Below are 14686 nucleotides of genomic sequence, written 5' to 3'. Positions count from 1 at the left end.
AGATGGAAATTTTTAAATATAAAAAAAATAAACCATGAGAAAAAAAAAAAAAAAAAAGAATGTGAAAATTTTAATAATTTATGGTGGTCTTGTGATAGGTGAACTCTTTTAAAAAACTGTGGGATCTGATCAGTTTAAATTTTCTAATTCTACAGAGTCAAGTGTGATCAGAGCAAGAGAACATCATTTTGCTAATTATGAGCAAGCCTGAACAAGCAGCCTTTCATTGGCACCACCCTAATGGGTCAATCATTACCCTCTCTTAAGCAGCTTATCAGGAAATAGGTTCTAAGCGCCATTATTTGAAGATGTATTGAGGTTTTAGCTGAGATAAATATAAGGATTTATTATTCCTATGTATTTTATGGCATGGTTTCCATTATGGTAAAATATTTTTTGTAAAGGAAAGTTACAATCAAAATTTTATGAGTTTTAGCAAGTCATGCTTGTTTTGTGAGTTAAAATTAATTTTGGGGTACCTGATGTAAGATCAGAAGTCTCATTATTTATACATGAAATAGCACTGCTTTTATCTCATGAAGTCATCCTCATCCAAATAATTTATGACCAAAATTGATCTTGAGTCTACCATACTGTGGTTTTTAGAGATTTCTCTGAAGGAATGTTTACCCCTTAGAGGATTCATAGAATCCCAGGTCCTCGTCCATCTTCTCCAAGTATAATGAGGTTGATGGTCAAGGGGTGGGCCTTGTCTCAATCTATGCATAACAACTCCCTGGTTTTCAGGTAAGATGATAGTGAGGAGAAAGCCACAGCCTAAAATGCAAGGCCTGGACTTGAACTTACCACCAACTTAGTTTACTGGTCTTGAGAGACTTACTTAATTTCTCTATAAGCCAATTTTCTTGTTTGTAAAACAGGGTAATATGATCTGCCTTGTGGGGTTATAGTAAAAAGTAATGGAACAAAACTCATTAATTACCTAGTGGAACAGGAGCTTCATTAGTGGTTATTTATTAATATGTCAGACACCTGGTGGACAATAGTCAATAAAGGACTATTGAACAAACTCAGTGTTGACTTGTGCATAAATTCAAAAGATGACAGAAGAGGAACGGGTGAGATGGCTCAGCAGTTAAAGGTATCTGTTGTCCAGTTTGAGAACCTGAGTTCAAGCTCCTGGATCCACATTGTGGAAGGAAGGACCTGACGCGATTCCCCAACTCCCCCCTACCCGCACACTTCCTGCTCTTCCTGCAGGGGTTATTCTCCCCGGATACTGCCTCTCTTTTCCTGTCCCTTCCCAGCTTGCACCCAGAATCCCCCCCTCATCCTCCCATCTTTGGGGCCACAAAATCCCACAGCCCACCCTGTTTGGGCGCTGGGGACCTGGAATTGAGTGCACCCAGGCCCGTGGGAGGTCCCCTCCTTCATTAGTCTGCCTGCAGCAAGGTAGGCCCTTTGTCAGCGAGCTGCTTGGCCTGCAAGGAGACCTGACAGTTTGCCAGAGAATCCATCATTCATTGGAGTGAGTGAATTGAACTCATTGGGGTGAATTGAACTTCTAAAAGAAGACCCAAAGGGGATTATTCAGAGGAAGAAATGGGCAGGCGCCAATGCAAGAATTCTTACAACAATTTAAAAAACAACATGAAAGCACCAGAACCCAGCGAACTTATAACAGGAGGACTTGAACACACGAATCAAGAAGAAGTAGAAAAAATTGACTTTATGAAAGTAATAGAGTCCCTTAAACAGGAGGTGAAAAATTCCCTTAAGGAAATGGACAAGAAGAATAACAAAAAGTTTGAAGAATTGAGTAAATCCGTAAATGATATCCTAGGAAACCAAGAAAAAACAATCAAACAGATAATGGAAACAGTGCAAGACTTGAAAACTGAAATGGAGGCAAGGAAGAAAACACAACCCGAGGGCCAGCTGGATATGGAAAATCTATGTAAATGAACAGAGACTACAGAAATAAGCATATCCAACAGAATACAAGAGATAGAAGAAAGAATCTCAGATTCTGAAGATACCATAGAGAAAATAAATGCACTGATCAAAGAAAACAGCAAATCCAACAAATTCTCATCACAAAACATTCAGGAAATCTGGGACACAATAAAAAGACCAAACCTAGGAATAATAGGCGTAGAAGAAGGAGAAGAATTACAGATCAATGGTCCAGAAAATATATTTAATAAAATTATAGAAGAAAACTTCCCAAACCTAAAGAAAGATATTCCTATTAAGGTTCAAGAAGCTGACAGAACACCAAATAGACTGGATCAAAAAAAAATCCCCTCGCCATAGTATAATCAAAACACAAAACATACAGAATCAAGAAAGAATATTAAGAGCTGCAAAGGAAGAAGGTCAAGTAACATATAAAGGTAAACCTATCAGACTAACACCTGACTTCTCTATGGAAACCATGAAAGCCAGAAGGTCCTGGATAGATGTTTTGCAGAAACTAAGAGACCATGGATGCAAGCCCAGATTACTATACCCAGCCAAGCTTTCATTCACTATAAATGGAGAAAACAAAATATTCCAGGATAAAAACAAATTTAAACAATACATAGCCACAAATCCAGCCTTACAGAAAGTAATAGAAGGAAATTCACAAACAAAGGAGTCCAGCATTGCCCAAAATAACTCAGACATCTAGTGACCCTTCACCAGCACATCTCAAAGAAAGGAAACACACAGTCTCTATTACCAAATAGAAAATGACAACCGGAGTTAACATCCACTGGTCATTAATATCACTTAATATCAATGGACTCAATTCACCTATAAAAAGGCACAGGCTAAGAGATTGGATACGAAAACAGGATCCAACATTCTGCTGTTTACAAGAAACGCACCTCAACCACAAAGACAGACATCTACTCAGAGGAAAGGGTTGGCAAAAGGTTTATCAAGCAAATGGACCTAAGAAACAAGTGGGTGTGGCCATACTAATTTCTAACAAAGTTGACTTCAAACTAAAATCAATCAGAAGAGATGGAAAGGGACACTTTATAATCATTACAGGGAAAATCTATCAGAATGAAGTCTCAATCCTCAATATCTATGCCCCTAATACAAAAGCACCCACTTATATAAAAGAAACATTACTTGAACTCAAGGCAGCCATCAAAACAAACATACTCATAGTGGGAGACTTCAAAACTCCTCTTTCACCAATGGACAGGTCTATCTGAGAGAAACCTAGCAGAGAATTAAGAGACTTAATAGAGGTAATGAACCAAATGGACTTAACAGACATCTATAGAACATTCCACCCAAACAGGAAAGAATAGACCTTCTTCTCTGCAGCTCATGGAACCTTTTCGAAAATTGACCACATACTCGGTAACAAAGCAAACTTCCACAGTTACAAAAACATATTAGTAACCACCTGCATCTTATCGGATCACCATGGATTAAAATTAGAATTCAATAACAATGCTACCCCCAGAAAGCCTACAAACTCATGGAAACTGAACAGTCAACTACTGAACCACAGCTGGGTCAAGGAAGAAATAAAGAAAGAAATTAAAGTCTTTCTTGAATTTAATGAAAATAAAGACACAACATACTCAAACTTATGGGACACTATGAAAGCAGTGCTAAGAGGAAAATTCATAGCACTAACTGCCCACTTAAAAAAACGAAGAAAGCACACATTGGAGACTTAACAGCACACCTGAAAGCTTTAGAAAAGAAAGAAGCAGACTCACCTAGGAGGAGTAGAAGACTGGAAATTATCAAACTGACGGCAGAAATCAACAAAATAAAAACACAGAAAACAATCAAAGAATCAATGAAACAAAAAGCTGGTTCTTGGGGAAAATCAACAAGATTGACAAAACCCTAGCCAAACTAATCAAACGGCAGAGAGAGAACACACAAATTAATAAGATCAGAAATGAAAAAGGGGACATAACCACAGACACAGAGGAAATTCAGAGAATCATTAGATCTTACTACAAAAGCCTGTATGCCACAAAATTGGAAAATGTAAAAGAAATGGACACTTTTTTTAGATAAGTACCATATACCAAAGTTAAACCAGGACCAGGTAAATGCTCTAAATAGTCCTGTTAGTCGCGAAGAATTAGAAACTGTTATCAGAAACCTCCCTACCAAAAAAAGCCCAGGACCTGATAGGTTCAATGCAGAATTCTACCAGAACTTCCAAGATGACCTAATACCTATACTCCTTAAGGTATTTCATAATATAGAAACAGAACAGTCATTGCCAAATTCCTTTTATGAAGCTACAATTACCCTGATACATAAACCACACAAAGACTCAACCAAGAAAAAGAATTACAGGCCAATCTCACTCATGAACATCGATGCAAAAATTCTCAATAAAATACTGGCAAACAGAATCCAAGAACACATTAGAAAAATTATCCACTATGATCAAGTAGGCTTCATCCCAGAGATGCAGGGCTGGTTCAACATACGAAAATCTATCAATGTAATCCATCATATAAATAAACTGAAGGCTAAAAACCATATGATCATCTCATTAGATGCAGAAAAAGCATTTGACAAAATTCAGCACCCCTTTATGTTAAAGGTCTTGGAGAGATTAGGGATACAGGGGTCATTCCTAAATATAATAAAGGCTATTTACAGCAAACCGACAGCTAACATCAAATTAAATTGAGAGAAACTCAAGGCCATCCCACTAAATTCAGGAACGCAACAAGGCTGTCCACTCTCTCCTTATCTCTTCAATATAGTACTTGAAGTTCTAGCAATAGCAATAAGACAAAACAAGGGGATCAAGGGGATTCGAATTGGAAAGGAAGAAGTTAAACTTTCGTTATTTGCAGATGATATGATAGTGTACATAAGCGACCCGAAAAACTCCACCAAAGAACTCCTACAGCTGATAAACTCATTTAGTACCGTGGCAGGATACAAGATCAACTCCAAAAAATCAGTCGCCCTCCTATATACAAAGGATAAGGAAGCAGAGAAAGAAATCAGAGAAGCGTCACCTATCTTGATAGCCACAAATAGCATAAAATATCTTGGGGTAACTCTAACCAAGGAAGTGAAAGACCTATTTGACAAGAACTTTAAGTCTTTGAAGAAAGAAATTGAAGAGGATACCAGAAAATGGAAGGATCTCCCTTGCTCTTGGATTGGGAGGATCAACATAGTAAAAATGGCAATACTACCAAAGGCAATCTATAGATTTAATGCAATCCCCTTAAAGATCCCATCAAACTTCTTCACAGATCTTGAGAGGATAATAATCAACCTTTTATGGAAGAACAAGAAACCCAGGATAGCCAAAACAATCTTATACAATAAAGGAACTTCTGAGGCATTACCATCCCTGACTTCAAACACTATTACAGAGCTACAGTATTGAAAACAGCTTGGTATTGGCATAAAAATAGAGAAGTCGACCAATGGAATCGAATAGAAGACCCAGATCTTAACCCACAAACCTATGAACACCTGATTTTTGATAAAGGAGCTAAAAGCACACAATGGAAGAAAGAAAGCATCTTCAACAAATGGTGCTGGCATAACTGGATGTCAACCTGTAGAAGAATGAAAGTAGATCCGTGTCTATCACCATGCACAAAACTCAAGTCCAAATGGATTAAAACCGCAATATCAATCTGAACACACTGAACCTGTTAGAGGAGAAAGTGGGAAGTACTCTACAACATTTGGGCACAAGAGACCACTTCCTACATATAGCCCCAGCAGCACAGACATTAAGGGCAACATTGAATAAATGGGACCTCCTGAAGCTGAGCAGCTTCTGTAAAGCAAAGGACACTGTCACTAAGACAAAAAGGCAGCCTACTGACTGGGAAAAGATCTTCACCAACTCCGCAACAGACAAAGGTCTGATCTCCAAAATATATAAGGAACTCAAGAGACTAGACTTTAAAATGCTAATTAACCCAATTAAAAAATGGGGCACTGAACTGAACAGAGAATTCTCAACAGAAGAAGTTCAAATGGCCAAAAGACACTTAAGGGCATGCTCAACCTCCTTAGCAATCAGGGAAATGCAAATCAAAACAACGTTGAGATACCATCTTACGCCTGTCAGAATGGCTAAAATCAAAAACACCAATGATAGCCTTTGCTGGAGAGGATGTGGAGTAAGGGGTACACTCATCCATTGCTGGTAGGAATGCAAACTTGTGCAATCGCTTTGGAAAGCAGTGTGGAGGTTTCTCAGGAAATTTGGGATCAACCTACCCCAGGACCCAGCAATCCCACTGTTGGGAATTTACCCAAGAGATGCCCAATCATATTACAAAAACATTTGTTCAACTATGTTTATAACAGCATTATTTGTAATAGCCAGAACCTGGAAACAACCTAGATGCCCTTCAGTGGAAGAATGGATGAAGAAAGTGTGGAATATATACATATTAGAGTACTACTCGGCAGTAAAAAAAAATGACATCTTGAATTTTGCATGCAAATGGAGGGAAATAGAAAACACCATCCTGAGTGAGGTAACCCAGGCCCAAAAAGATGAACATGGGATGTACTCACTCATAATTGGTTTCTAGCCATAAATAAAGGACGTCGAGACTATAATTCGTAAAAAATCCTAGAGAAGCTATATAAGAAGGTGAACCCAAAGAAAAACATATAATTATCGTCCTGGATGCTGGAAGTAGACAAGATTGCCGGACAAAAAATGGGAACATGGGGGTGAGGTGGGATGGGGGATGGGGTGATGGGGAGAGAAAAGTGTGAAGTGGAGGATGGGAAGAGCTTGGGGGAATAGGATGGTTGGGATATAGGAAGGGTGGATATGGGAACAAGGAATTATATATCTTAGTTAAGGGAGCCATTCTAGGGTTGGCAGAGACTTGACTCTAGAGGGGTTCCCAGGTGTCCAGGAAGACGCCCCCAGCTAGGTCCTTGGGCAGCTGAGGAGAGGGTGCCAGAAATGTCCAGATCCTATTGCCATACTCATGAATATCTTGCATATCACCATAGAACCTTCACCTGGCATTGGATGGAGAAAATGACAGAGCCCCACATAGGAGCACCGGACTGAGCTCCCAAGGTCCTGATGAGGAGCAAAAGGTGGGAGATCATGAGCAAGGAAATCAGGACCATGAGGAGTGCGTTTACCCATTGAGACGGTGAGACAGATCTAACGGGAGACCACCAAGTCCAGTTGGAATGGGCCTGATGGAACAGGGGACCAAACCGGACTCTCTGAATGTGGCTGACGGTGGAGGACTAAGAAACCAAGGACAACAGCTTTGAGCATGAACTCTACAGCATGGACGGGCTCACTGTGAGCCTTGTCAGTTTGGTTTTTCACATTCCTGGACTTAGCGGGAGCTGGGAGGACCTTGGACTTAACATAGTGAAGGGAACCCTGATGGCTCTTTGTCTTGGAGGGGGGTGGATTGGGGGTATGGGTGGAAGGGAGGGGAGGGAAGGGGGAGGAAGAGGGGAGGAGATGGAAATCTTTAATAAAAAAAATGAGAAAAAAGAAAAATGAAAAAGAAACTGACACCCAACAGTTGTCCTCTGACTTCTACACATGTGTGTATATCACATACAAGGGAACAGACATACAGACAGACAGACACACACACACACACACACTACATAAGTAAAATAGAGCTAGAGAATGGTTCAGTGATTAAGAGTAATGTTTTTTTCTTCTCTTGCCATGGACTCAGATTCAGTTCCTACTACCCAAATGGCAGCTCATAACCAGCTGCTACACTAGTTCCAGTGGATCTGATGCTTTCTTCCAGCTTCTGCTGACACCAGACACAAAATGTGCATTGTGTGCATTGTGGAAAAATACTCATACACTTAAAATAATAATAATACTCTCAGTGAGTGTCACTTGAAGGTCAAAGAACACACCTCATAACCCTGCCCAGGGCACTACTTGGAGACATCATAGCCGTTTTTTTTTTTTTTCTTTTTTTCTTTTTTTGGTTTTTCGAGACAGGGTTTCTCTGCAGCTTTTTTAGAGCCTGGCCTGGAACTAGCTCTTGTAGACCAGGCTGGCCTCGAACTCACAGAGATCCGCCTGCCTCTGCCTCCCGAGTGCTGGGATTAAAGGCGTGCGCCACCACCGCCCGGCCATCATAGCCGTTTTGTGAACAATTTTCACATCTCCTACCTCATATATGGCTCACTCAGAGCTGAAGCCAGAGCGTTAATTCCAATGTTTGTACTTTGAATTCTTTTTTGAGGATTTTGGGCTAGACTTTAGCAGAAAATAAAATGCCAGAGGAGTCTACTTAAGCAGTAGGTTACATTAAATGATGGCATTTCCTTTCTGGAGTCCCTGCCCTAAAGAGAAGTGAGGGTTTGTTCTTGTAGTTGGTGGATGAGAATCTGCATTGGATGTGCCTGAGTCAGTGGCAGAAATTATTTCTCCCTTCTTCTCTTAGAATCTTTCTGCCTTCTCAGTTATCCCTAAGCCTTGGGTGCAGGAACTGTGTTGTAGATCTGTCAGTTGGGTCTGGGAACCATGTGATAACTTGTTTTCTGCATATGGATTATGGTTTTCTATAAGTGATATCTGTCTGTTGCTAAGACAAGTTTCTTTGATGAGAGATAAGAACTGAAATTATCTGTGAGAATAAGGATAAATCTGGATGTAGTAAAGAACTGGGCTGGTTTAGTAGAGTGACAGTTGTAGGTTTTCCTCTATGACCCCTGATTTCACTAGTAGCAGGCATGGTTTCCTTTTTGTTGGGTCTTCAAAGATGAATAAAAATCTATAAATGGTTTACAGTGTGGTGAAAATGTATGCAAGCTTGGGAGGAAAAATGCCCTTAAAATAAAAGAAAGAAAGATAGAAAGTAGTTGGGTGTGTTGGTACACACCTTTAATCCCAACACTTCAGAGACAGAGGCAGGGAGACCTCTGTGAGTACAAGGCATGGTAGCATACGCATTTAATCCCAATGCTTGGGAGGCAGAGGCAGACAGATCTCTGTGAATTCAAGGTGTGGTGGTACACACATTTAATCCCAGCACTTGGGAGGCAAAGGCAGGCAGATATCTCTAAATTCAAGGACAGCCTGGTTCACAGAGGTAGTTCCACGACAGCCAAAGATACACAGAGAACCGGTCTCAAAACACCAAAAATTAAAAGGAAAAAGAAGTAGCGATTAAAATAAAGCCACGTAAAGAAGAAAAATACACAGAGAGTCTCAATACTCTATGTTATTATGCTCTATGTTTGAATGCTAAGGAAGGAGCAACAGCTGCTAAAAGATATTTGTTTATAAATGCTACTGAATTAATCCAGGATAGGTATATTGAAAATATCTTGATATCAAAATCAAAGACAAAATGTATGTTACTTTGGAGAAGAAGATTTGTTTTTGTTTCCACAGGAAATGGTAGGCTGTGGATTCATTTTGAGTTAAGAAAATTCAGGTTTGATTAAGTAAGACCACCTGAGAACAGGTGGTAGGAACATCCCAGATGGCTGAATTCTATAGCCAGAACAGGTTCTAGACTGCTGTCTGAATTGATCAAGCCTCATAGGATACTTCAGTCATAAGTTGGTCATAATTCTAAATTTCTTCAGGTCCCCATAAGATTATCAGTGGCCCCAACCAGCAGGAAGTAGCCTGGAAAACTATGCCCACATTCCCAAAAATGGATTTCCTTTGTTTAAAAAAGGGGGGGCTGGTATTGGAAAACGGTCTGTATTCTGTCAACTATATTTTAAATAAATGTTGATTGGCCGGTAGCCAGGCAGGAAGTATAAGTGGGACAACCAGACAGGGAGAACTGTCACCTCCAGCACCCTTTCAAGCACATCGTTTGGTGTCCCAGGTCAGTGGAAGCTTGCCTAAAATGCTTGCCTCTTGCCTCGGTTTCTGTGCTTCAGTCCACTCTGTCCCTGGTGCACTGTTCAAATGGCCAAAAGACACTTAAGGTCATGCTCAACCTCCCTAGCTATCAGGGAAATGCAAATCAAAACAACTTTGAGATATCATCTTACACCTGTCAGATTGGCTAAAATCCAAAACACCAATAATAACCTTTGCTGGGGACGTTGTGGGGTAAGGGGTACACTCATCCATTGCTGGTGGGAATGCACACTTTTGCAACCACTTTGGAAAGCAGTGTGGCGGTTTCTCAGGAAATTCGGGATCAACCTACCCCAGGACCCAGCAATTCCACTATTGGGAATCTACCCAAGAGATGCCCAATCATACTACAAAAGCATATGCTCATCTATGTTCATAGCAGCATTATTTGAAATAGCCAGATCCTGGAAACAACCTAGATGCCCTTCAGTGGAATAATGGATGAAGAAACTGTGGAATATATACATGCTAGAATACTACTCAGCGGTAAAAAACAATGACATCTTGAATTTTGCAGGCAAATGGATGGAAATAGAAAACACTATTCTGAGTGAGGTAACCCAGACCCAAAAAGATGAACATGGGATGTACTCACTCATAATCGGTCTCTAGCCATAATGAAAGGACATCGAGCCTATAAATTTGGGATCCTTGAGAAGATAATAAGAAGGTGAACTCCCAAAAAAAGATATAGTAATCCTCCTGGACATTGGAAGTAGACACGATCGCCAGGCAAAATTGGGAACTTGAGGGTTGGGCGAGACTGGGCCAAGGGAAGATGGGGAGAGAAAAGTGTGAAGGGGAGAATGGGGGGAGCTCGGAAGAATGGGATGCTTGGGATACAGGAAGGGTGGATATGGGAGCAGGGAAGCATATATCTGAATTTAAGGAGCCACCTGAGGGTTGTCAAGAGACTTGACCCTAGAGGGGTTCCCAGGTTTCCAGGGAGACGCCCCCAGTTAGTTCCTTGGGCAGCTGAGGAGAGGGAGCCTGAAAAGGCCAGTTCCTATAGCCATACTGATGAATTTCTTGCATATCACCATAGAACCTCCACCTGACGATAGATGAAGAAATGACAGAGCCCCACATTGGAGCACTGGACTGAGCTCCCAAGGTCCTGATGAGGAGCAGAAGGAGAGAGAACATGAGGGAGAAAGTCAGGAACGTGAGGGGTGCGTTCACTCATGGAGACGGTGGGACAGAACTAATGGGAGATCACCAACTCCAGTTGGAATGGGACTGATGGATCATGCCACCAAACCCGTCTCTCTGAATGTGGCCAACAGTGGGGGCTGACTGAGAAGCAAAGGACAATGGCGCTGGGCTCTGATTCTTCTGCATGGATGGGCTCTGTGGGAGCCTTCTCAGCTTGGTCAATCACCTTCCTGGACCTGGGGGGAGTTGGGAGGACCTTGGTCTTAGCATAGAGTAGGGAACCCTGATGGCTCCTTGGCCTTGAGAGGGAGGGAGGGGAGGTATGGGTGGAGGGGAGGGGAGGGAAGGGGGAGAAGGAGAGGAAGGAAGGGGGAGGAGGAGGATAGGGAGGGGGAGGAGTGGGGAGGAGATGGAAATTTTTAAATATAAAAAAATAAACCATGAGAAAAAAATAATAAAAAAATATAAAGAAACTGCCTTGGCCCTTTAATAGGACAGAAAATTAGGTAGGCAGAGTAGACAGAACAGAATTGTGAGAGAAAAAAAGCAAAGTCAGGCAGACGCCATGCCTCTCCTCTCTGACACGGAGGCAGGTTAAGATCTTTCCCGGTAAGCCACCACCTCATGGTGCTACACACATTAGTAGAAATGGGTAATCAACATGTGAGAGTTAGCCAATAAGAGGCTGGAACTAATGGTCCAAGCAGTGTTTAAAACAATACAATTTGTGTGTTGTTATTTCAGGGCATAAGCTGGTCAGGTGGCCGGGAGCTGGGGGGGGGGGAATGCAGCCCACAGCTCCTTCTACAATAATGATGGAGGAGGGTCATCTGCCTATGTGTTACTTTCATTGGTTAATAAACTGCCTTAGCCCTTTAAAAGGACAGAAAATTAGGTAGGCAGAGTCGACAGAAGAGAATTCTGGGAGGAAGAAAGCTGAGTCAGGCAGATGCGATAGCTCTCCTCTCCAAGATGGATGCAGGTTAGAATCTTCGCGGTAAGTCACTACCTCGTGGTGCTACACAGATAATTAGAAATGGGTTAATCAAGATGTGAGAGTTAGCCAGTAAGAGGCTAGAGCTAATAGGCCAAGCACTGTTTAAATGAATACAGTTTCGGTGTTTTATTTTGGGTAAAGCTAGCTGGTGGCCGGGAGCTGGGCAGTGGGAAGTGGCCCACAGCTTCTCACTACAGGTCAGCTGCTTCAGTAGAACCTTGGTGTCTAAGGCTCATCGGTGTATAGGGGTTGCTGAGGCCATCTGCCTGTGAAATCGTGATATTCAGGGGAGGCTGTTGCTGAGGAGAGAGTGGGAGAGCAGGAAGTTGCTGCTGCTGATGTTGCTGCTGGGCACTACAAGGGAGAATGCCCTGGACAGACTGGGGTGAGGTGGCTTGTTTGCACACTTCTGGGGCACCTATTGCCATACCTGGCCCAGAGATCCTTCCTGCAGTGCCACCTTAACGGCTGTCACCATGGGTGAGGATGGAGATTCCACTGAAGTTGCTGGCTCTGGTGACAGGGGTAGTGATGAAGCGAGCAGGACTGGTTTTCGTCCTGCCCGGCTCCCAGCCGCCTGGCTAGCTTATGCCCCGAAATAACAACACACAAACTGTATTCATTTAAACACTGCCTGGCCCATTAACTTCAGCCTCTTATTAGCTAATTCTCACATTTTGCTTTAAACCATATTTAGTAATGTATGTAGCACCACAGGTTGGTGGCTTACCGGGAAAGATTCAGCATGTCTGACCTGGTGGCTGGCTCCATGGTGTTTTAGCCAGAGAGGAGAGTCATGGCAACTGCCCGAGACTGCCCTCACTCCCAGCATCCTGTTCTGTCTACTCCACCCATCAGGCCAAGCAGTTTCTTTATTAATTAACCAATGAAATCATCAGATAGATAGAAGACACACCTACACCAGACACAGGGTTGCATACTCTGGACAGAGCCATTGGAATCTATGCTGCTCCAAGGTCCTGGCTCCAGGGATTTGAGTTTGCTGTCTTTGCTACTCTGTAGGCTGCTTGAGGTGCAGCTCAGCCATTCACGGTTCCCCCTGACATCATTTAGATATCTGTTCTGGCCAGTCTCTTAGGCAAATATTCTCGCTTGGGTCCTTTGATATTCCTCTTTTCTCTCTTCTATTGACTTGCTCCTTCTTCCATCCTACAATGGAACTCTGACCTGGTTGTCGTCTTGGTCCACACTGGTGTCATCTCTCTTGAGAATTAACCTCTGCTGAAATCCTGTCTTCTTCTCATCTTTTATGTGTTCTGAGAACCTTTGTTCAGGCATTCTCATGTTGCTGGGTTTGTTGATGATGACACCTTTCCCAGTTTAATCAACATTATGTTCTATCCCAAAATAGGCAGCTACCTGGTATAATAGTATCTGGTGATACTAGGTTATCTGAGGGAACTTCTAAATTGGTTATTGTTGTCACTGATAAACTCCAGAATCCCCTGTTCTTGTTTTAGCAGCATCATTCTGTCCCTTGGGTTCTTTTTCAGTATATTTACAAGAAATTTGCATAGGTCTATTCCAATGGAGTCAGTATATCCTTGGCTCAAGTCTCTGGACAGCATCTTCCTTGGGACCTTTTCTTTGCTTTTGTCCTTGTTCCTTTTCAGAGACATCTTTTGTGGACTTTTCTTCCTCCTTGTCAGATGGTCAGCTGATGTGAAAATGGACAATATCCTTACTTCTAATGGCCCATCAGCAAACAGAGTGAAGGATTTCTCACACACTGCCACCCTGTGTACCAACTTGAGCTTGGAAATAGACTTGGTTCTTTTCCTGGCATGATCATGGCTGGATGTTTACCTCTATTTCCTCGCTCAAACCAGTATCTTTACCCTCTTTCTCAACTTCTTCCTTACTTGGAATTTTAGTTATAAATTTGTTTTCCTTTACAGATTCTTCCACCAGTTTTTTATTCCTTCAGTATTTCCAGAGTCTCCCAGGTAGTGTGCCTGTTAGACATGTTCTACAGGGGATGCAGTAGCTTCTATGAACTCCTGAGGAAATGCTCAGTACCCTTGAGTCCAGTGCTGGGATGCCATCCCATTTAGAAACAAGTTTAACATATGAACTGGGCCAAAAGTTTGGAAGGTTTGTATAATTCAGAAAATTAATACTTGTTAAATAGGGCCAGTTGTATTGGTGCAACCCAGCAACTGGAGAACAGAGACAAGCAGATCTCTGTGTGTCTGAAGCCAGCCGGATCTAATTTCTAACATAAATAAGCTGGCCAATCCATCCAGGTGAAATAATAGTACTGTGTCAAGTAAGATTTTGAGACACCAAGGAAGGACAGTAGTTGCTGCTGGTGATTCACCTCATGGGGTAAGAGCAGGGAGGGTGCATGGGCTTTGCCTACTGCCCTGGGCTGCAGCCTGCCGCACCCAACCAAGGCAGGCAGAAGCAGTGTTGGGCTTCTGAGGGGGGCTAGAGGAGCTAGGCTGGGAGGCAGGGAAGAGGAGCAGGTGTGTGCGGTGGAGAAAGAATACAGAAGGAGTGGCAAGAGTGGAAGAGAAGGGAGCTCAAATCCGGAGAGGGCAAAAAGCTCACTGTGGATTACTTTTTACTGTTTGAGCCCATTTACTTGACTTCAAATCTCCTGCATAACATACTGTTCTATAGTGCTTTCACCCAAAGTGTTTTTAAAGATTAATTTGTTTATTATGTATATAACATTCTGCCTC

The 14686-nt window shown here is 42.1% G+C and overlaps 1 pseudogene; it reads right to left on the bottom strand.

Annotated features, from left to right (window-relative positions):
- The window catches only part of LOC119804046, a 66994-nt pseudogene extending 53029 nt beyond the window's left edge, over positions 1-13965 (bottom strand).
- Positions 13966-14686: the final 721 nt, after the last annotated feature.

The sequence above is a fragment of the Arvicola amphibius genome, chromosome 18 (genome assembly GCF_903992535.2).
Source record: "Arvicola amphibius chromosome 18, mArvAmp1.2, whole genome shotgun sequence".
Taxonomy (NCBI): Eukaryota; Metazoa; Chordata; class Mammalia; order Rodentia; family Cricetidae; genus Arvicola; species Arvicola amphibius.
Note: the sequence above shows the minus strand (reverse complement) of the source record. Positions and strands in the feature narration are given on the sequence as shown.